The sequence below is a fragment of the Mustela nivalis genome (genome assembly GCF_964662115.1).
Source record: "Mustela nivalis genome assembly, chromosome: 6".
Lineage (NCBI taxonomy): Eukaryota > Metazoa > Chordata > Mammalia > Carnivora > Mustelidae > Mustela > Mustela nivalis.
The window spans coordinates 143,861,264-143,882,212 of record NC_139025.1 but is presented as its reverse complement, the minus strand read 5'-3'; the positions used below and the strand labels follow the sequence as shown (position 1 = coordinate 143,882,212).

General features: G+C 47.1%; 1 long non-coding RNA gene across 1 annotated transcript in view; it reads right to left on the bottom strand.

Annotated features, from left to right (window-relative positions):
- Positions 1-20,949, bottom strand: part of LOC309867667 — a 720,752-nt gene that overhangs the window by 344,355 nt on the left and 355,448 nt on the right. The gene's annotated exons all lie outside the window — the stretch shown is intronic.

Below are 20,949 nucleotides of genomic sequence, written 5' to 3'. Positions count from 1 at the left end.
AGAAGCTCTTTGGCCACCTGTCCCTGGTGCAGACATGTGCTTCCCACCAGGCGCCTACCCTTAACTCACAGAATTAGCTCCATGAAAGAACGTGCAGTCAGATGTCCTCTTCCTCCAGGATGTGGAAGCGTTCACGGAGGCACGGTTGTGTCCAGGGAAGGAGTGGGTACAGTCCCCCACGGCTCCCCATCCCAGTGCATGGGCGGTGTGCAGGGATTCTGTCACCTCTCCTCTCCTGTGGGGAAGGTACTGGCCTAGTTCCCGAGTCCGCCTAAGCGCCAGAACAAAAGGTCAAGCGTTGTCTACACCGGGAGATGGTAGTGTGCATCGAGTGCAAACCTAGGCCACACATGGTGCTGCAGGGTTGTGGCTGTGTCTGCTTATTTCGGCCTGGCAGGGTGAACTCAGGCGCGAACATGGAGACCACGAAAGCAAGGCCCAAGACGCACCAGCTCTCCTGCAGCACTTCTTACCTGACGTGACAGAGCGAACGCTCAAAGCCTTGCTGAGGTCGCAGCTGCGAAGTGCGGTTCGCGCCAAGCTGAAAACTTCAGAGAAAGCATAGCAGTCACGGGGAAATCAGAGCCATACCGTTGGCTGCTCTTGCTGCCTGCCTTAGCCTAGTATTCGCAGCACGGAGGGAGAATCCCGCATAGAGTGAAAGCCTCGTTGCTCGGGCATCCCCTCTTGGAAATCACAGCATTCTTTGGGAAATCAGAGTCACGCCTTTGGGATGCTGCTGCTGCTTGCCTGAGCTTGTCTCCACAGCACGTTATAATAAGCCATCAGGAAGCGAAGTCCTCTTTGCCCGGGCATCCCCTCCGCCTGGGAGAGAAGCCTGGTTGCGTCTGTGGAAACAGCCTTAAGGAAAGGGACACACTGTCTCTGCGCTCCCTGGGCGCAAGTCTGGGGAAGACGCAGCACGTCGCCCCGGGAGAAGAGAAAAAGCTGTTGGCCTTGCTGTGGGGAAACGGTCGTGAAGCAAGAGAGCCTGCCATGGCAGGAAGAGCAGGCGGGTGGCAAGACAAGTGTCACCCTCTCCTTGTTCTGAGAGAATGAAGCCTAACTGCTAAGGAGACACGAGCGGACGACTAGAGCAGGAGCGAGTGCTCCCCTCTGAGGAAGGAGTTTAGGCAGAAGGCAGGCCTGTCCTGTGCCGTTGGGCCCAAGGGTAGAGCAGCTCCTTGGCCACCTGTCCGTGGTGCAGACATGTGCTTGCCACCAGGCACCCGGGCCTGAACTCGAAGAAACAGCTTCTGGAGCAACGGGCAGTCAGATGCCGTCTTCCTCCAGGATGTTGAAGCGTTGGCGGAGTCAGGGGGTTGCCCGGCGAAGGACAGACAATAACAGATTGCTCCCCATTGCTGCGCGCAGGCGATGTGCAGTGATCCTGTCGCGTCTCCTCTTGATGGGGAAGACACTGGCCTAGTCCCCTGTCCAGTGCAAAGGGGCAGGCGTTGCCTACGCCGGGAGATGGCACTGTAAGCAGAGTGCCATCCTCGACCACGCATGCTGCTGCAGTGTGGAGGCTATGTGTGCTTATTTCTGTTTGGCAGGGTGAACCCAGGACGTGAACATGGAGCCCGGGAAAGCAAGGCCAAGAGGCACCAGTTCTCCCGCAGATCTTCTGCCCTGACGCGACTGAAGCCCTGTTATGGAAGCAGCGGCGTGTGCTTTTCGCTCCAAGCCCAAAGCCTCTGCGAAAGCACAGCATTTGCTCAGAAATCAGAGTCGTTTCTGCGAGCTACTGCTGCTGCTTGCCTGAGACCAGGCTCACGGTGGGAGAAACCCGCATCCAGCGAAAGAATCTTTGCCCGGGCATCCCTTTTGGGAAAGCACAGCATTCTTTGGTAAATCAGTGTCGGGTCGGTGGGATGCTACTGCTGCTTGCCTGTGATAATCTCTACAGCACCTTGTCATATAAGCGCGTGGAGCGAAATCCTCTTTGCCGGGCATCCCTTCAACCTGAGATAGATGCTTAGATGCGCCTGTGGAAACAGCCTTAAGGAAAGGGACACGTCAGTCCCTGTGCTCCCCAGGAGCATGTGTGGTGAAGGTGCAGCACGCTGCCACAAGAGAAGAGAAGAGCCGTTATCCTTGTTTTCATGAAAGGGTCGCAAAGCAGGACAGGCGGACATGTCAGAATCAGCGGGGCGGTGGCAAGAGCAGAGTCCTCCACGCCCTGTGTGGCTAGACGGAAGACTGGCTGGTAAGGAGACAGGAGGGGACCACTAGGGCAGGTGCGCGTGGTCCACTCTGACGAAAGAGTCTGGGCAGAAGGCAGGCCTGTCCTGTGCCGTTGGGCCCAAGGGTAGAGCAGCTCCTTGGCCACCTGTCCGTGGTGCAGACATGTGCTTGCCACCAGGCGCCCGGCCCTGAACTCGAAGAAACAGCTTCTGGAGCAACGGGCAGTCAGATGCCGTCTTCCTCCAGGATGTTGAAGCGTTGGCGGAGGCAGGGTGTTGCCCGGGGAAGGACGGACAATTACCCATTGCTCCCCATTGCTGTGCGCAGGCGATGTGCAGTGATCCTGTTGCGTCTCCTCTTGGCCGGGGAAGGCCCTGGCCTAGTCCCCTGTCCACCTGAACGCCAGAGCAAAAGGGCAGGCGTTGCCTACGCCGGGAGATGGCACTGTAAGCAGAGTGCCATCCTAGGCCACGCATGTTGCTGCAGTGTGGAGGCTGTGTCTGCTTATTATGGGCAGGGTGAACCCAGGACGTGAACATGGAGCCCTGGAAAGCAAGCCCAAGAGACACCAGCTCTCCCGTAGCTCTTCTTCCCTGAGGCGAGAGAGCGAACGCCCAAAGCCTTGTTGAGGAAGCAGCAGCGAAGTGCGGTTCGCGCCAAGCTGAAAACCTGTACGAAAGCATAGGAGTTGGTGACGAATCAGAGTCTTTTCTGTGGGCTGCTCTTGCTGCTTGCCTTAGCCTAGTATTCGCAGCACGGTGGGAGAAACCGGCATAGAGCGAAAGCCTCTTTGCTCGGGCATCTCCTCTGGGAAAGCACAGCATTCTTTAGGTAATCAGAGTCGGGTCTGTGAGATGCTGCAGCTGATTGTCTGAACTTGTCTCCACAGCACGGTGTAATAAAGTCGCATGGAGCGAAATCCTCTTTGCCGGGGCATGTCCTCTGAGAGAGATTTTTGCTTGCGCCAGTGGATAGATAGTGCCTTAAGGAAAGCACACGTCGGTAACTGTATTCCCGAGGAGCATGTCTGGGGAAGGTGCAGCCCGCTGCCCGGAGAAGAGAAGGAGGCATTGGCCTTATTGTCGGGAAACGGTCGCGAAGCAGGAGAGGGGGCGTTGTCAGGAATAGAGGGCCGGTGGCACGAAAACTGTCACCTGCTCCTTGTGTGGAGAGACGGAAGCCTTGCTGCTAAGGAGACAGGAGGGGACCACTAGGGCAGGTGCGCGTGGTCCACTCTGACGAAAGAGTCTGGGCAGAAGGCAGGCCTGTCCTGTGCCGTTGGGCCCAAGGGTAGAGCAGCTCCTAGGCCACCTGTCCGTGGTGCAGACATGTGCTTGCCACAAGGCGCCCGGGCCTGAACTTGAAGAAACAGCTTCTGGAGCAATGGGCAGTCAGATGCCGTCTTCCTCCAGGACGTTGAAGCGTTGGCGGAGGAAGGGCGTTGCCTGGGAAAGGACGGACAGTTACCCATTACTCCCCATTGCAGGGAGCGATCGGTGTGCTGGGATCCTGTGGCATCTCCTCTCGGTTGAGGAAGGCACTGGCCTAGTCCGCTGTCCACCTGAACGCCAGAGCAAAAGGGCAGTCCTTGCCTATGCCGGGAGATGGCATTGTAAGCAGAGTGCCATCCTAGGCGACGCATGCTGCCGCAGGGTCGAGGCTGTTTCTGCTTATTTTGGCTTAGCAGGTTGAGCCCAGGACGTGAACATGGAGCCCGGGAAAGCAAGGCCCAAGAGGCACCAGCTCTCCTAGAGCTCTTCTTCCCTGACGCGACTGGAGCCCTGGTGAGGACCAATGGCGTGTGCGGTTCGCTCCAAGCCCAAAGCCTCTGCGAAAGCACAGCATTTGGTGAGAAATTAGAGCCGGTTCTGAGGGCTACTGCTGCTGCTTGCCTGAGACCAGGCTCACGGTGGGAGAAACCCGCATAGAGCGAAAGCCTCTTTGCTGGGGCATCCCCTGGGGAAAAGCACAGCATTCTTCGGGAATTCAGAGTCGGGTCTCAGGGATGCTGAGATGTGCTAGTCTCCACAGCACGTTGTAATAAACCCGGATGGAGCGAAATCCTCTTTGCCCCCGCATCCCCTCTCGGAAAGCACAGCATTCTTTGGGAAATCAGAGTCGGTTCGGTTGGCTCCTCTTGCTGCTTGCCTTAGCCTAGGATTCGCAGCACAGTGGGGGAAACCCGCATAGCTCGAAAGCCTCTTTGCCCTAGCATCACCTCTGGGAAAGCACAGCATTCTTTGGGAAATCAGTGTCGAGTCTGAGGGATGCTTCTCATCCTTTCCTGAGCTAGTCTCAGCACGGTGTAATAAACCCGCATGGAGCGAAATCTTCTTTGCCCGGGCATCTCCTCTGCCTGAGAGAAAAGCGTGGTTACCCCTGTGGAAAGAGCCTTAAGGAAAGAGACACGTCTGTCCCTGCGCTCCCCAGAAGCATTTCTGGGGAAGGTGCAGCACGTTGCCCTGGGAGAAGAGAGGGATCCGTTGGCCTTGTTCTCGGGAACGGTCGTGAAGCAAGAGAGCCGGCCCCAGGCAGGAACAGCGGGCCGGTGGCAAGACAAGTGTCACCCGCTCCCTGTGCGGAGAGACGCAAACCTGGCTGCTCAGGAGACACGAGGGTACCACTAGGGCAGGCGCGCGTGCTCCACTTTGAGGAAGGAGTCTGATCAGAAGGCAGGCCTGTCTTGGACCCCTGAGCCCAAGGGGACAGAAGCTCTTGGGCCACCTGTCCCTGGTGCAGACTTGTGCTTCCCAACAGGCGCCTACCCTTAATTCGCAGAATTAGCTCCATGAAAGAACGGGCAGTCAGATGCCCTCTTCCTCCATGATGTGGAAACATTTGCGGAGGCAGGGTGTGTCCGGGGAAGGAGTGGGTACAGTCGCCCACAGCTCCCCATCCCAGTGCATGGGCGGTGTGCAGGGATTCTGTCACCTCTCCTCTCCTGTGGGGAAGGCACTGGCCTAGTTTCCGCGTCCGCCTAAGCGCCAGCACAAAAGGCCAAGCGTTGTCTACACCGGGGGATGGTAGTGTGCATCGAGTGCAAACCTAGGCCACACATGGTGCTGCAGGGTTGTGGCTGTGTCTGCTTATTTCGGCCTGGCAGGGTGAACTCAGGCGCGAACATGGAGACCACGAAAGCAAGGCCCAAGACGCACCAGCTCTCCTGCAGCACTTCTTACCTGACGTGACAGAGCGAACGCTCAAAGCCTTGCTGAGGAAGCAGCTGCAAAGTGCGGTTCGCGCCAAGCTGAAAACATGAGCGAAAGCATAGCAGTCACTGGGAAATCAGAGCCATACCGTTGGCTGCTCTTGCTGCTTGCCTTAGCCTAGTATTCGCAGCACGGTGGGAGAATCCCGCATAGAGTGAAAGCCTCTTTGCTCGGGCATCCCCTCTTGGAAAGTACAGCATTCTTTTGGAAATCAGAGTCAGGCTTTTGGGATGCTGCTGCTGCTTTCCTGAGCTTGTACCCACAGCACGTTGTAATAAGCCCTCATGGAGCGAAATCCTCTTTGCCCGGGCATCTCCTCAGCCTGGGAGAGAAGCCTGGTTGCACCTGCGGAAACAGCCTTAAGGAAAGGGACACACTGTCTCTGCGCTCCCTAAGAGCAAGTCTGGGGAAGGCGCAGCACGTCGCCCCGGGAGAAGAGAAAAAGCTGTTTGCCTTGCTGTGGGGAAACGGTCGTGAAGCAAGAGAGCCTGCCATGGCAGGAAGATCAGGCGGGTGGCAAGACAAGTGTCACCCTCTCCTTGTTCAGAGAGAATGAAGCCTAACTGCTAAGGAGACAGGAGCGGACGACTAGAGCAGGAGCGAGGGCTCCCCTCTGAGGAAGGAGTTTGGGCAGAAGGCAGGCCTGTCCTTGGCCTTTGGGCCCAAGGGTAGAGCAGCTCCTTGGCCACCTGTCCGTGGTGCAGACATGTGCTTGCCACCAGGCGCCCGGCCCTGAACTCGAAGAAACAGCTTCTGGAGCAATGGGCAGTCAGATGCCGTCTTCCTCCAGGATGTTGAAGCGTTGGCGGAGGCAGGGGGTTGCCCGGGGAAGGACGGACAATTACCCATTGCTCCCCATTGCTGCACGCAGGCGATGTGCAGTGATCCTGTCGCGTCTCCTCTTGATGGGGAAGACACTGGCCTAGTCCCCTGTCCACCTGAACGCCAGTGCAAAAGCGCAGGCGTTGCCTACGCCGGGAGATGGCACTGTATGCAGAGTGCCATCCCAGGCCACGCATGCTGCTGCAGTGTGGAGGTTATGTCTGCTTATTTCTGTTTGGCAGGGTGAACCCAGGACGTGAACATGGAGCCCGGGAAAGCAAGGCCAAAAGGCACCAGTTCTCCCGCAGCTCTTCTTCAATGACGCGACTGAAGCCCTGTTATGGAAGCAGCGGCGTGTGCGTTTCGCTCCAAGCCCAAAGCCTCTGCGAAAGCACAGCATTTGCTCAGAAATCAGAGACGTTTCTGCGAGCTACTGCTGCTGCTTGCCTGAGACCAGGCTCACGGTGGGAGAAACCCGCATCCAGCGAAAGAATCTTTGCCAGGGCATCCACTTGGGAAAGCAAAGCAGTCTTTGGTAAATCAGTGTCAGGTCGGTGGGATGCTACTGCTGCTTGCCTGTGATAATCTCTACAGCACCTTGTCATATAACCGCGTGGAGCGAAATCCTCTTTGCCGGGCAACCCCTCAACCTGAGATAGATGCTTGGATGCGCCTGTGGAAACAGCCTTAAGGAAAGAGACACGTCTGTCCCTGTGCTCCCCAGGAACATGTGTGGAGAAGGTGCAGCACGCTGCCCCAAGAGAAGGACCCGTTATCCTTGTTTTCATGAAATGTCGCAAAGCAGGACAGGCGGACCAGTCAGGATCAGCAGAGCGGTGGCAAGAGCAGAGTCCTCCACGCCGTGTGGCTAGACGGAAGACTGGCTGCTAAGGAGACAGGAGTGGACCACTAGGACAGGTGCGCGTGGTCCACTCTGACGAAAGAGTCTGGGCAGAAGGCAGGCCTGTCCTGTGCCGTTGGGCCCAAGGGTAGAGCAGCTCCTAGGCCACCTGTCCGTGGTGCAGACATGTGCTTGCCACCAGGCGCCCGAGCCTGAACTTGAAGAAACAGCTTCTGGAGCAATGGGTAGTCAGATGCCGTCTTCCTCCAGGACGTTGAAGCGTTGGCGGAGGAAGGGCGTTGCCTGGGAAAGGACGGACAGTTACCCATTACTCCCCATTGCAGGGAGCGATCGGTGTGCAGGGATCCTGTGGCATCTCCTCTCGGTTGAGGAAGGCACTGGCCTAGTCCGCTGTCCACCTGAACGCCAGAGCAAAAGGGCAGTCCTTGCCTATGCCGGGAGATGGCATTGTAAGCAGAGTGCCATCCTAGGCGACGCATGCTGCCGCAGGGTCGAGGCTGTTTCTGCTTATTTTGGCTTAGCAGGTTGAGCCCAGGACGTGAACATGGAGCCCGGGAAAGCAAGGCCCAAGAGGCACCAGCTCTCCTAGAGCTCTTCTTCCCTGACGCGACTGGAGCCCTGGTGAGGAAGCAATGGCGTGTGCGGTTCGCTCCAAGCCCAAAGCCTCTGTGAAAGCACAGCATTTGGTGAGAAATTAGAGCCGGTTCTGTGGGCTACTGCTGCTGCTTGCCTGAGACCAGGCTCACGGTGGGAGAAACCCGCATAGAGCGAAAGCCTCTTTGCCGGGGCACTCCTGGGGGAAAGCACAGCATTCTTCGGGAATCCAGAGATGGGTCTCAGGGATGCTGCTTCTGCTTGCCTGAGCTAGTCTCCACAGCACGGTGTAATAAACCCGCATGGAGCGAAATCCTCTTTGCCCCCGCAACCCCTCTCGGAAAGCACAGCATTCTTTGGGAAATCAGAGTCGGTTCGGTTGGCTCCTCTTGCTGCTTGCCTTAGCCTAGGATTCGCAGCACCTTGGGGGAAACCCGCATAGCTCGAAAGCCTCTTTGCCCGAGCATCAACTCTGGGAAAGCACAGCATTCTTTGGGAAATCAGTGTCGGGTCTGAGGGATGCTTCTGCTTCTTTCCTGAGTTAGTCTCAGCACGGTGTAATAAACCCGCATGGAGCGAAATCTTCTTTGCCCGGGCATCTCCTCTGCCTGAGAGAAAAGCGTGGTTACCCCTGTGGAAAGAGCCTTAAGGAAAGGGACACGTCTGTCCCTGTGCTCCCCAGGAGCATTTCTGGGGAAGGTGCAGCACGTTGCCCTGGGAGAAGAGAGGGATCCGTTGGCCTTGTTCTCAGGAACGGTCGTGAAGCAAGAGAGCCGGCCCCAGGCAGGAACAGCGGGCGGTGGCAAGACAAGTGTCACCCGCTCCCTGTGCGGAGAGACGCAAACCTAGCTGCTCAGGAGACACGAGGGGACCACTAGGGCAGGCGCGCGTGCTCCACTTTGAGGAAGGAGTCTGAGCAGAAGGCAGGCCTGTCTTGGGCCCCTGGGCCTAAGGGGACAGAAGCTCTTTGGCCACCTGTCCCTGGTGCAGACATGTGCTTCCCACCAGGCGCCTACCCTTAACTCACAGAATTAGCTCCATGAAAGAACGTGCAGTCAGATGTCCTCTTCCTCCAGGATGTGGAAGCGTTCACGGAGGCACGGTTGTGTCCAGGGAAGGAGTGGGTACAGTCCCCCACGGCTCCCCATCCCAGTGCATGGGCGGTGTGCAGGGATTCTGTCACCTCTCCTCTCCTGTGGGGAAGGTACTGGCCTAGTTCCCGAGTCCGCCTAAGCGCCAGAACAAAAGGTCAAGCGTTGTCTACACCGGGAGATGGTAGTGTGCATCGAGTGCAAACCTAGGCCACACATGGTGCTGCAGGGTTGTGGCTGTGTCTGCTTATTTCGGCCTGGCAGGGTGAACTCAGGCGCGAACATGGAGACCACGAAAGCAAGGCCCAAGACGCACCAGCTCTCCTGCAGCACTTCTTACCTGACGTGACAGAGCGAACGCTCAAAGCCTTGCTGAGGAAGCAGCTGCGAAGTGCAGTTCGCGCCAAGCTGAAAACATCAGCGAAAGCATAGCAGTCACTGGGAAATCAGAGCATACCGTTGGCTGCTCTTGCGGCTTGCCTTAGCCTAGTATTCGCAGCACGGTGGGAGAATCCCGCATAGAGTGAAAGCCTCTTTGCTCAGGCATCCCCTCTTGGAAAGCACTGCATTCTTTTGAAAATCAGAGTCAGGCCTTTGGGATGCTGCTGCTGCTTGCCTGAGCTTGTCTCCACAGCACGTTGTAATAGGCCCTCATGGAGCGAAATCCTCTTTGCCCGGGCATCACCTCCGCCTGGGAGAGAAGCCTGGTTGCGCCTGTGGAAACAGCCTTAAGGAAAGGGACACACTGTCTCTGCGCTCCCAGGAGCAAGTCTGGGGAAGGCGCAGCACGTCGCCCCGGGAGAAGAGAAGGAGCCGTTGGCCTTGCTGTCGGGTAACGGTCGGGAAGTAAGATAGCCTGCCGGGCAGAAATAGCAGGCGGGTGGCAAGACAAGTGTCACCCTCTCCCTGTGCAGACAGAATGAAGCCTAGCTGCTAAGGAGACACGAGCGGACGACTAGAGAAGGAGCGAGTGCTCCCGTTTGAGGAAGGAGTTGTGAAGAAGGCAGGTCTGTCCTGGACCGTTGGGCACAAGGATAGAGCAGCTCCTTGGCCACCTGTCCGTGGTGCAGACATGTGCTTGCCACCAGGCGCCCGGCCCTGAACTCGAAGAAACAGCTTCTGGAGCAATGGGCAGTCAGATGCCGTCTTCCTCCAGGATGTTGAAGCGTTGGCGGAGGCAGGGGGTTGCCCGGGGAAGGACGGACAATTACCCATTGCTCCCCATTGCTGCGCGCAGGCGATGTGCAGTGATCCTGTCGCGTCTCCTCTTGATGGGGAAGACACTGGCCTAGTCCCCAGTCCACCTGAACGCCAGAGCAAAAGGGCAGGCCTTGCCTACGCCGGGAGATGGCACTGTATGCAGAGTGCCATCCTAGGCCACGCATGCTGCTACAGTGTGGAGGCTTTGTCTGCTTATTTCTGTTTGGCAGGGTGAACCCAGGACGTGAACATGGAGCCCGGGAAAGCAAGGCCAAGAGGCACCAGTTCTCCCGCAGCTCTTCTTCCCTGACGCGACTGAAGCCCTGTTATGGAAGCAGCGGCGTGTGCTTTTTCCTCCAATCCCAAAGCCTCTGTGAAAGCACAGCATTTGCTCAGAAATCAGAGTCGTTTCTTCGAGCTACTGCTGCTGCTTGCCTGAGACCAGGCTCACGGTGGGAGAAACCCGCATCCAGCGAAAGAATCTTTGCCCGGGCATCCCCTTTGGAAAGCACAGCATTCTTTCGAAAATTAGTGTCGGGTCGGTGGGATGTTGCTGCTGCTTGCCTCTGCTAGTCTCCTAGCATGGTGTAATATAACCGCGTGGAGGAAATCCTCTTGGCCGGGCATCCCCTCAACCTGAGAGAGCTGCTTTGTTGAGCCCGTGTAAACAGCCTTATGGAAAGGGACACGTCTGTCCCGGTGCTCCCCAGGAGCATGTGTGGGGAAGGTGCAGCACGCTGCCCCAGGAGAAGAGAAGGAGCCATTATCCTTGTTGTCATGAAAGGGTCGCAAATCAGGAGAGGCGGACCTGTCAGGATCAGCGGGGTGGTGGGAAGAGAAGAGTCCTCCATGCCCTGTGCGGCTAGATGGAAGCCTGGCTGCTAAGGTTAAGTGTCTTCCTTCAGCTTAGGTCATGATGCCAGGGTACTAGGATCCAGTCCTGCATCAGCTGCCTGCTCAACAAGGAGTCTGGTTCTTCCTCTCCCTCAGCCCCTCCCCACCCACTCTCTCTCTATAATAAATAAATAAAATCTTAAAAAAAACCTTCCTGAAATCTGAGACTGAAGTCTAAATTCAGTCTTAATATAAGACAGCTAAACAAAGCAATGATCAAAACTGGAAAATTTAGTCAGATCAAGGTTTAACATTTTTGGTTGACACAGGACCTCTTTCAGTAACAACATTCCCTAAATATCAATTTCTTTTTAAGGCAAAAAATTTTGACAAGAAATTCAGATCCTTCTCATCATTTTCGCATCAATTTAATGTGACATCCTCGGAGTATATAATCAAATATGTAATTATTCTATCTGTTGCCTTGTATATTGCCTGTATCTTTTTCAGACTCAAAGTTCCATTGAGGTAGAGTTTTTTTTTTAAAGCAAAGATTTTTAAAGTGTGTGATGTATACAAGATGCTTAATAAGTGTTTACAAAACCTATGTATTTCAGAAGCCTTAAACAGGCTTTAAAATAATGTAGGTGATATTAGTAGTCATATCAAAGAATTTGTAGGTTTCAGTCATATAAATAACTACATTTCTCAAGACAGAGAAACATACAAATGATCTGGGTCCAGTAGGATAATGCTAGCATGTGTTGTAAATTCTCTTATATGACCTATTCTTTCAAGAATTGGTTATGTGGCAGAAAATAAAGGTATCACTATCTTATATTTTATTATTTAAAGAGATTTATGAAAGTTGTTAATTTCTAAGACTACCCCTTTGTTTCAGTGGACCCAATTTCCGTGGTAATGGTGAGAGGAAAGTAGGCAATTTAGGCGGCAGCAAAAATCTCCTACAAGGCACTATAAATTAAGGCTTGTTCTAGATCATGGGTCTGTCCAAGGGGTAGGATGGATGATGGATGCATTGTGGACTTATAACTATAAAATTAATACTGTTATGCCCCAATAATGGGTCTATGATTAAAGAGGCAAGACTGATATAAAGCAATGGTCAAGCAAAGCTTTATTGGACGTCAAGCATCAAGAATCTAACTGAACGTTCAGGGCCACACCTCTTACGAGAGAAGGCAACCCTTCTCTGTTTCAGAGTCTAGCTTTTAAGGGCAAAGGCCATGCGGTCAGGCCTGGCCACGCACAGGTGACCAATGAGATTTTAACACACACAGGAAACTCCACAGTGATGCTAGGTGACCAGCTGAGGTACAATTTACCCTGGTATAGACATTTGACCCAGCCTATTAAACCTTGATTAGGATTGGTGTCAAAAATGTTCCCAAAGGGTGGAGGAGTGGGGCATACGCCTTAGTATCTAGGGAGACAGTATGCACCCCCACCCCCGCTGATTGATGTCTCCACCTGGCCTGACCCACCCTTGTATATGGGCTTTGTTACCTGGAGCTGATTTCCAGGACTTGTTTTTAAGTGAATCCCCGGGGGAAGGGGAGCAAGGACACTTTAAAGGTTAAACAACGTTTTTGTTTAACCTCAATGAAAGCCTCCTGCTAAAATATAAAAATATAAAATAGGTCCTTTCATTACAACAACTCAGTAGGGAAAGTCCCAGTGTGGTGATAAATGAAGTGATGTAACTTGCATTGCACATTTTATTTTTAAAACGTGTAAGTCGTATTTTTCCATGCCATGACATCATACTTTATCTTCATCACTGTCTACTTGTTTAAAACTAGTTATACAAACTCAACAGCGAGAGAGAGAGAGAGAGAGAGAGAGAGCATGAGCAATATGGGGTTCGATCCAAGGACTCTTGAAATCATGATCTGAGCCAAAAGCAGACATTTAACTGACTGAGCAAATGAGACTCCCACAAATTCAACAATTATATAAAATTTTTATTTGTTGGGGTGCCTGGCTGGATCAGTCAGTAAAACATGTAACTCTTGATCTTGAGCTGGTACGTTTGAAATCCACCCTTGGGTGTAGAGGTTGTTTAAAAATAAAATCTTTAAAATTTTTTTTTTCATTTTTTTATTTAAGCCATTGTATGGCTTTGTTGATCACTCTATTGTACACCTGAAACTAATATTAACATTATTTTACCTAACTGGAATTTAAATAAAAACTTTAAAAATAAAATAATAATAATAATAATAATAATGAGGAAAAATTATTTGGCAGGCAATGTTCTTAATTGCATTATTATTTATTATTATCATAGTGTGTGTGTGTCAGTGGGAAGTGGCTGGTATTACAGTGAGTTCTATATCTGTGTTACACTGAGGTCCATGTCTGTAGTTAGTCTTTTTTTTTCTTTTATTTATTTTCAGTGATCCAAAATTCATTGTTTATGCACCACACCCAGTGCTTCATGCAATAAATTCCCTCCTTAATACCCACCACTGGGCTCACCCAACCACCTGCCACCCTCCTCTTCAAAACCCTCAGTTTGTTTCTCAGAGTCCACAGTCTCTCATGGTTTGTCTCTCCCTCCGATTTCCCCCAGCACACTTCTCTCCATCTCCCAGTGTCCTCCACGTTATTCCTTATGGATTGAGTCTTATAAAAACTTTTATTTCTTTCCCTATTCTGCTTTGCATATGCTTACCTTAGATGTTAAAATGTTATAAACCTCTCCTGCCTGGTCCATTTTCTCTCTCTGCCCTCATGATTTCTCATGCTCTCCCTGCCAACCCACATGCCTTACAATATCTAGATATGACTAATATCTTCCTGAGCTGCTTTATTCTACTCTGCCATACAGTTGCCCTTCCCTCTTCTGTACCATAACTTCTATCCCCTGCATTTGTGCTTTAACAATACCTAATTCTTTTCACTACATATGTATCTTTGAGCTCAATACTCAGTAGTGCAATTGCTGGGTCATAGGCTAGCTCTATTTTACTGAAAAGTAGAGCAATATGCACCCCAGTGTTTATAGCAGCAATGTCCACAATAGCCATTCTGTTGAAAGAGCCAAGATCCCTTCAACAAACAAACGAATAAAGAAGATGTGATCTATGTATACAATGGAATATCACTCAGCCATCAGAAAGGATGAATACCCAACTTTTGCATCAACATGGATGGGACTGGAGGAGATTATGCTAAGTGAAATAAGTCAAGCAGAGAAAGTCAATCATCATATGGTTTCACTTTTTTGTGGAACCTAAGGAATAGCATGGAGGACATTAGGAGAAGGAAAGGAAAAATGAAGTGGAGGAATTGGAGGGGGAAATGAAACAAGAAAAACTATGGACTCCAAGAAACAAACTGAGGGTTTTAAAGATGAGTAGGGTGTGGGGATGGGTGAGCCTGGTGATGGGTATTAAGGAGGGCCCATATTGCATGGGGCACTGGGTGTTTTACACAAACAATGAATCATGGAACACTACTTCAAAAACTAATGGTAACTAACATAACATAATTTTAAAAAAAAAGGAAGGGGACAATACCTAACACTCAATCTTTGCTAGTTTCTTGTTTACCTCCTTTTAAGAGTAAGCTCATTAGTGGTTTTTTGTTTGTTTGTTTTGTCTCAACTAAAAGAAGAAAAATAATACACATTATTTTGAAAACTTTTTGAACAGTGTACAAACCTTAGTCAAGTCCACAATGTCTCATCTCTTCTTCCTCCTAACATGGCTAAGTTGAAAAACCCTTTATCTGGGAAAAGATCATCCTCCTGCTGCCTTGTGTAAGATTTTGGCTTTAGCTTAGATTATCCTTTCTTTCCTTTTCTGAAAATACGTTGAAAATATTAATAGCTTCAGTTTCTTCTTCCAATATATGACTGCTTCTTTACCAAGTGCAAAAGCAACCCATTTTGACCATAGTAAACAGCTTGGACCTACTTTTTTGGCTCACTGTTTTAGTGAGACAAGTGGAGTGAAGATGACACACCATTTCCAAATGTGTTAATAATTGGTAGACCACACTTCTAAATTGAAGTTTTGTTGCCATTAAACTACCACCAGACTCGCTATAATTACAGAGGTAAATTCTTTATATTTACTGTATTTGAAATTACCATATAATACAAAAATAAAATTATGATTATGTGAAGAGTCTGTAATATTAAGAAGATCACTTTGAAATTATTGCTTATCTAAATGAAATTTCCCATTTTATAATCTTGTATAAGCTTCCCTTGTCATCTCCTATTTAAAATCTATTAGAAGGCACTCTTATTTTCCCTTAAGTGGGAAGTCAAATGTGGAACAAATTCATCCCAAAGGAACTGATTCTATATTCCACTGAAGACCAGGTGGCTTCCATGTGGCATTTTGCCTCTTGCATATTGTTCCTCTCCTACAACAAATGGGGGTATGCTCTTTAGTAAACTAATTCAACTCAATTAGAGACATTGTCTTCAAGGGATTACATCATAGAGACTAGAATAAGAATCATTCTTTTGGGAAAATTGGGCCCAGGTTTTGTTTTGTTTTGTTTTGTTTTGTTTTAAGATTTTATTTATTTATTTGACAGACAGAGACCACAAGTAGGCAGAGAGGCAGAGAGAGGGGGGAAGCAGGCTCTCTGCTGAACAGAGAGCCTGATGCAGAGCTCAATCCCAGGACCCTGAGATCATGGCCTGAGCCGACAAAGGCAGAGGCTTAACCCACTGAGCCACCCAGGCTCCCCTGGGCCCAGGTTTTGATGGCTTCTTCCCTCAATCTTATAAAACCTATTTGAACTCTACTGGATGCCAGAACTGCTCAAAAATATTTGGTCCCTTGTAATTTTAACCTTCTAGTATTCAATGCACCTGATCCATGTAATATCCTATAGTATTTTTGTCAAATGAAGACTCTCAAAGTGTGTTTCTTGGGAGACACTTTTCAATTGGTTGCTTACATTTCTGAATTTATTATTTGTTCTAGACCATCCTTTGAAGATGGTTGTATTGAATAGACTTGGAAGATAGAATTAGTATCTTTTTTTTTTAACTTAACCTGTTGTGTTTGCAAATATTATCGGCCTCTCTTTAGATTCTTCTTGTGGGAACTGAGGCTCAGAACTGATATATAACTCCCACCCCTACACACACACACACACACACACACACACACACAAATACTGTTAATATTCTGGCTACCTCTATTGCTGTGAATAATAAACTATATTATTTCTGAACCATGAGTCTGCATCTTCTATCAACACCCAAGAAACCATGGCAGACTCATACACCAGCTTTCAAATTAGGGAAAATAATCTCAGACACTTTATATTCCACCCCTGCACACACACACACACACACACACACACACACAAATACTGTTAATATTCTGGCTACCTCTATTGCTGTGAATTATAAACTATATTATTTCTGAACCATGAGTCTGCGTCTTCTATCAACACCCAAGAAACCATGGCAGACTCATACACCAGCTTTCAAATAAGGGAAAATAATCTCAGATGCTTTATATTTTTTGATAGTGTTACCTACTTCTGAACATATGACTTAACACATGTAAAGCTGGAGCCATTACCATTTAGAGCTTCTTCTGTGGAAGACCTATGCATTCACTAGTAAACAAAAGTAGTTTCATCTTTTTTTCTTTCCTCCTGGATACCATTTCCTCTCTCACACTGTTGCTCAAATTGGATGGAGTCTAAGGTCCTTTGAGGAAATTTTTGTTTAATGACTCAAAATAAAATAGGAAGAGTCTAAAGTGCTAAAAATAATTCTAGATAAAAGGTATAAGATCATGCCAGGAAGGATAGTAATCTTATCTAACAACTGCTTGTTCACCCCTTTATTTGTTCATTAACTAATCTCCAAATTACTGACTAAATCCCTTTTGTAAGCCAGAATGTGAGCTAAAACCTGGGCATTTTAAAAAAGTTTTTATTTGAAATCCAGTTAACATATACAGTTGTATTAGTTTCATGTGTACAATATAATATATAACATTCAGTGCTCACCATGACAAGTGCCCTAATTAATCCCCATCACTTATTTAATCCTCACTCCTTTCAGATCCCCTCAAGTAACCATCAGTTTGTTCTCCATAATAAAATGTCTGTCTCTTGCTTTGTTTCTATTTCTATGTCTTATTATTTTTCCCCTTTGCTTGTTTGTTTGTTTCTTTTGTTCCATATATGAGTAAAGGTATTTGTCTTTCTCTGACTTACTTCAGTTTTAGCATTATACTGTCTAGTTCCATCCATGTTATTGCAAATGGCAAGATTTCAGTCCTTTTTTATGGCTGAATAATACATACCACTTATTCTTTATTCATTCATCAATTGATAAATACTTGGGGTCTTTCCATATCTTAGCTTTATAAGTAATGCTCCTATAAACATTAGGGTGCTGGTATCCTTTTCTTATATTCATTGGGTAAATACACACCAACAGGATTGTTGGATCACAAAGGACTTCTATTTTTAAATTTTATGGAAATTCCATACTGTTTTCCAGTATGGCTGTATCAGTTTGCATTACCACCAACAGTTCACAATTGTGACTTTTTCTTCTTTTTTTTAAATTTTATTCATTTGACAGAGAGAGATTACAAGTAGAGAGAGAGAGAGGAGGGAGCAGGCTCCCTGCCTGGCAGAGAGCCCGATGTGGGACTTGATCCCAGGACCCTGAGATCATGACCTGAGCTGAAGGAAGAGGCTTAACCCACTGAGCCACCCAGGCAGCCCCCACAAGTGTTACTTTTTCACATCCTCTCCAACACCTTTTGTTTCTTGTAGTGTTGATTTTAGCCATTCTGACAGGTGTGAGGTGGTATCTCTTTCTAGTTTTGCTTTGCAATTTCCTGATGATACATGATGATGGACATCTTTTCATGTATCTACTGAACATTTGAATGTGTTCTTTGGGGAAACACTTGTTCATGTCTTCTATCCATGTTTTTATTGGATTATTTGTTTTTGGATGTTGACTAAAAACTGGATATTAAGTAAAAAACAAGACAGGTTTCCTTGAGCTTAAATTTTATTTGCAAGAGTATCATTAACAGGAAAAATATGCATATGTGTATGTACAAGTGTGTTTATGTATACATCTATCTATCTATCTATCCTCTAACCCCTATTTTCTAATTGTGGTAAATTCTGTAAGGTGGGGAATGGGATAGTCTGAAGAAATATGCTGCTGGATATGTTGGGTAAGCAAATTTAATTGCACTCAGATGCATTGGATATAAGTGAATCATTCAAATGACTTATTTAATATTATATAGAAACAATTAAAATTTTATATAGTTGAAAATAATAGGTAGTTAAAATAATTTTTGTTGTTTGTTGTTTTTGTGTCTTTTTTTGTTTATATATACTATGGTGTGAATGTTTGTGTCTCCCGAAATCATATTATGAAATCTAACTCTGGAAATGATAGTATTAAAATGTAGGGGCCTTTGGGAGGTGATTAGGTCATAAGTGGGATTACAGTCCTTTTAAAGGAGGCCCCAGAGAGTTCTCTTGCTTCATTCATCGTGTAAGTTTACAGTGAGTAGATAGCCATCTATGAGGAAGTGGGCTCTTCCTGGATCTGCCCATTCCTTAATCTTGAACTTCTCAGTTCTAGAACTGTGAGAAATAAATTCCTGTTCTTTATAAGCTATTCAGTCTATATCATGTCTGTTAAAGCAGCCTGCATGCAGAAGGACAATATGACCTAAAATGAGAGCAATAAATATAAAGTTTCAGTAAAGTCAGTTGGTACAATGTTTTTTTACTTAGAGAAGACATGCTGCTTCATGTTAAACCTTGATATTGTATGTGTTTCTGGAAGGGCCACTTCTTACTCCTTTGTATATTTTCCACAAAGTCCAGGATGATGCCTTACATAAAGGTAATATTTTATAAATACTGTTGGAAATATATACTTCTTTAAAATCTTATTTTGCCTACAGATTACTTGGATCCACTTTGCCTTGTGTAGAATATTTGAAATATATTAAGAACAGAATGTCTCTCTAAATAACATTTAGAATCATCATTAGTTTATGACTTCTGACTCATTTGTTTATGAAGTGATACTTACTGCAAGAACACTGAAGTTTGTAATATGATTTTTGAATTCATCCCCAAGCTAGTTTATTATAACATGAAAAAATAATTTCTCATCTTGGTTTAATTCTGCTCTTATGTTATGGTTATGGCATGTTCATTAAAATAAAGTAGAAAATAAAAGTAAATACTAAATGAAAAATAATAAATAAAAAAATAAAAGTAAATCTCTTGTGAAATGTTAAATTTTTCTTACTTATTTTGTTTTGCTTTTCCTCTACCATGCTGGCAAAGCTGTATTTTGCAGATAGAGACGATTTTCTAGTTGCTAGGTTTGTTACTTTTGCTAAAATTTTCAAAATATAAGAAGTTGAGTAGTCATGGATTGTTTACTAAACTCCTTATCTACACATATAAAAATAAAACAAAGAAGGTGACCTGCGTATGTAATGCCAACTGAATATTACCCCCACCTTAAAAGACCACCAGAGACATGAGTCAAAGCCAAGCAGCAAGGGTCGTTTATTGCAGGTTCGAACCTGGACCTCTGTGCCGCTCGTTGCCGATAGCGCCGAGAGGTCCAGAGCTGGGTCAGTGCAGGATTTTTATAGACAGATACAAACAAGTTTCGGGTGGGGCTGAGATGATTGATTGATAGTTTGAACAGGCATACTTGGCATCAGTGGATTGGGTCAGGGGACCTGCGCACGAAAGCAGACAAAGCAATCTTACAGAAGCAGAACTGACCGGTTAGCCCACGCATGCGAAAAAAAGCACTATCAGGATATTGAAGGCCTGGTTACTATCAAGCTAAGGCCACTTTCCCTCTAATGAGGCACTAATATAAAGACAATTGGGAGTCTCCTGGTGAAATGTTACATTCCTGCTATCAAACGTAAGGTAACTTCTTTGTTGTAAATCTCAAGGACATTTGCAAACCAAGGGAGACTCCTACCCTGCAGGACTGTGATTTCTGCAAGTTAACTATTTATCATTTTTATGGCAGTCAGGGGTGCCTGAGGAATGCTACACATAAGGAGGGGAGTGGGTGAAGGGGGTGTGCAAGGTGCCAGCTTTTGCTTTGTCCTCAGCCAGCCTCTTGCTCCTTCACGTATTTCTAAAATTGTATTCTGTTTTCCATATTATGTTTTACAATGTAATTAATAAAGATTCTGCATATATTAACACCCATCCCCTTCTATCTCATCTGTATGTCCATTACAGAGCATGTATAATTTCTATTTATTGCTATGTTGTGGTGAAGAGATTGTCTGAAGTAGCCCTATATTTATGCAGGTAGATCTTAAGCTACAGTGCTCTTGTTTATTTGCTTGTTTGTGATCAGTATGTCTGAAAGATGGTAACTATTGCATCAGGTATGATGATTAAAAATATTATTGGTGCCTGATACACTGTGATGAAATAGGTAAGTCGATTCATAATTTGTTAATTAAATTAGAAAAGAAATTCCTTTGGATTTGCCCTTTATTAAGAGTATTTTTTTAAACGAATTCCTTGGGATGGTTTTTGTGTAATATATATCACATGCCTCAACCTTTAAATTTGAATGTAGAAAAGAGTTATCAGAATGAGGCTAGAAAATATTGTTATGAAATATTTTTGTTCTGTTGTATTATGTTAACTTAGGAAATAATGGTAGTTATTTTTATTAGCATTTCCTACTTTCCACATGCCCTTACAGATGAGATATCATGTTTTTCCTACTCTTTTTATCGTGGTTGTTATATTCTTCATGATCAATAACAATCAATGAAAATTCATAACATTAATTTTCTTTGGGAAAGTGATATTTTAGCAAGAATCCATGACCAAAAATTTTAGCTGTTGTTCATCCAGTAGGTGAGACTATCAATGTTCCCAAAATTTCAAGAAATAGAACTTATGAATTGTGTTGGTTAATGTTTATTGTCTCTGAACTTAGAGGTGCATAATTCAATTTAAAATTTATTTTGAATTGAAAACAAGATCTTACTGAAGTTTAGTCATCCCACTTTATATCAGGCCTCCAGTACATTCTAATTTATTTATAGAAAATATCATAAACATGAATGTCACTTTTCCTATTGCATTT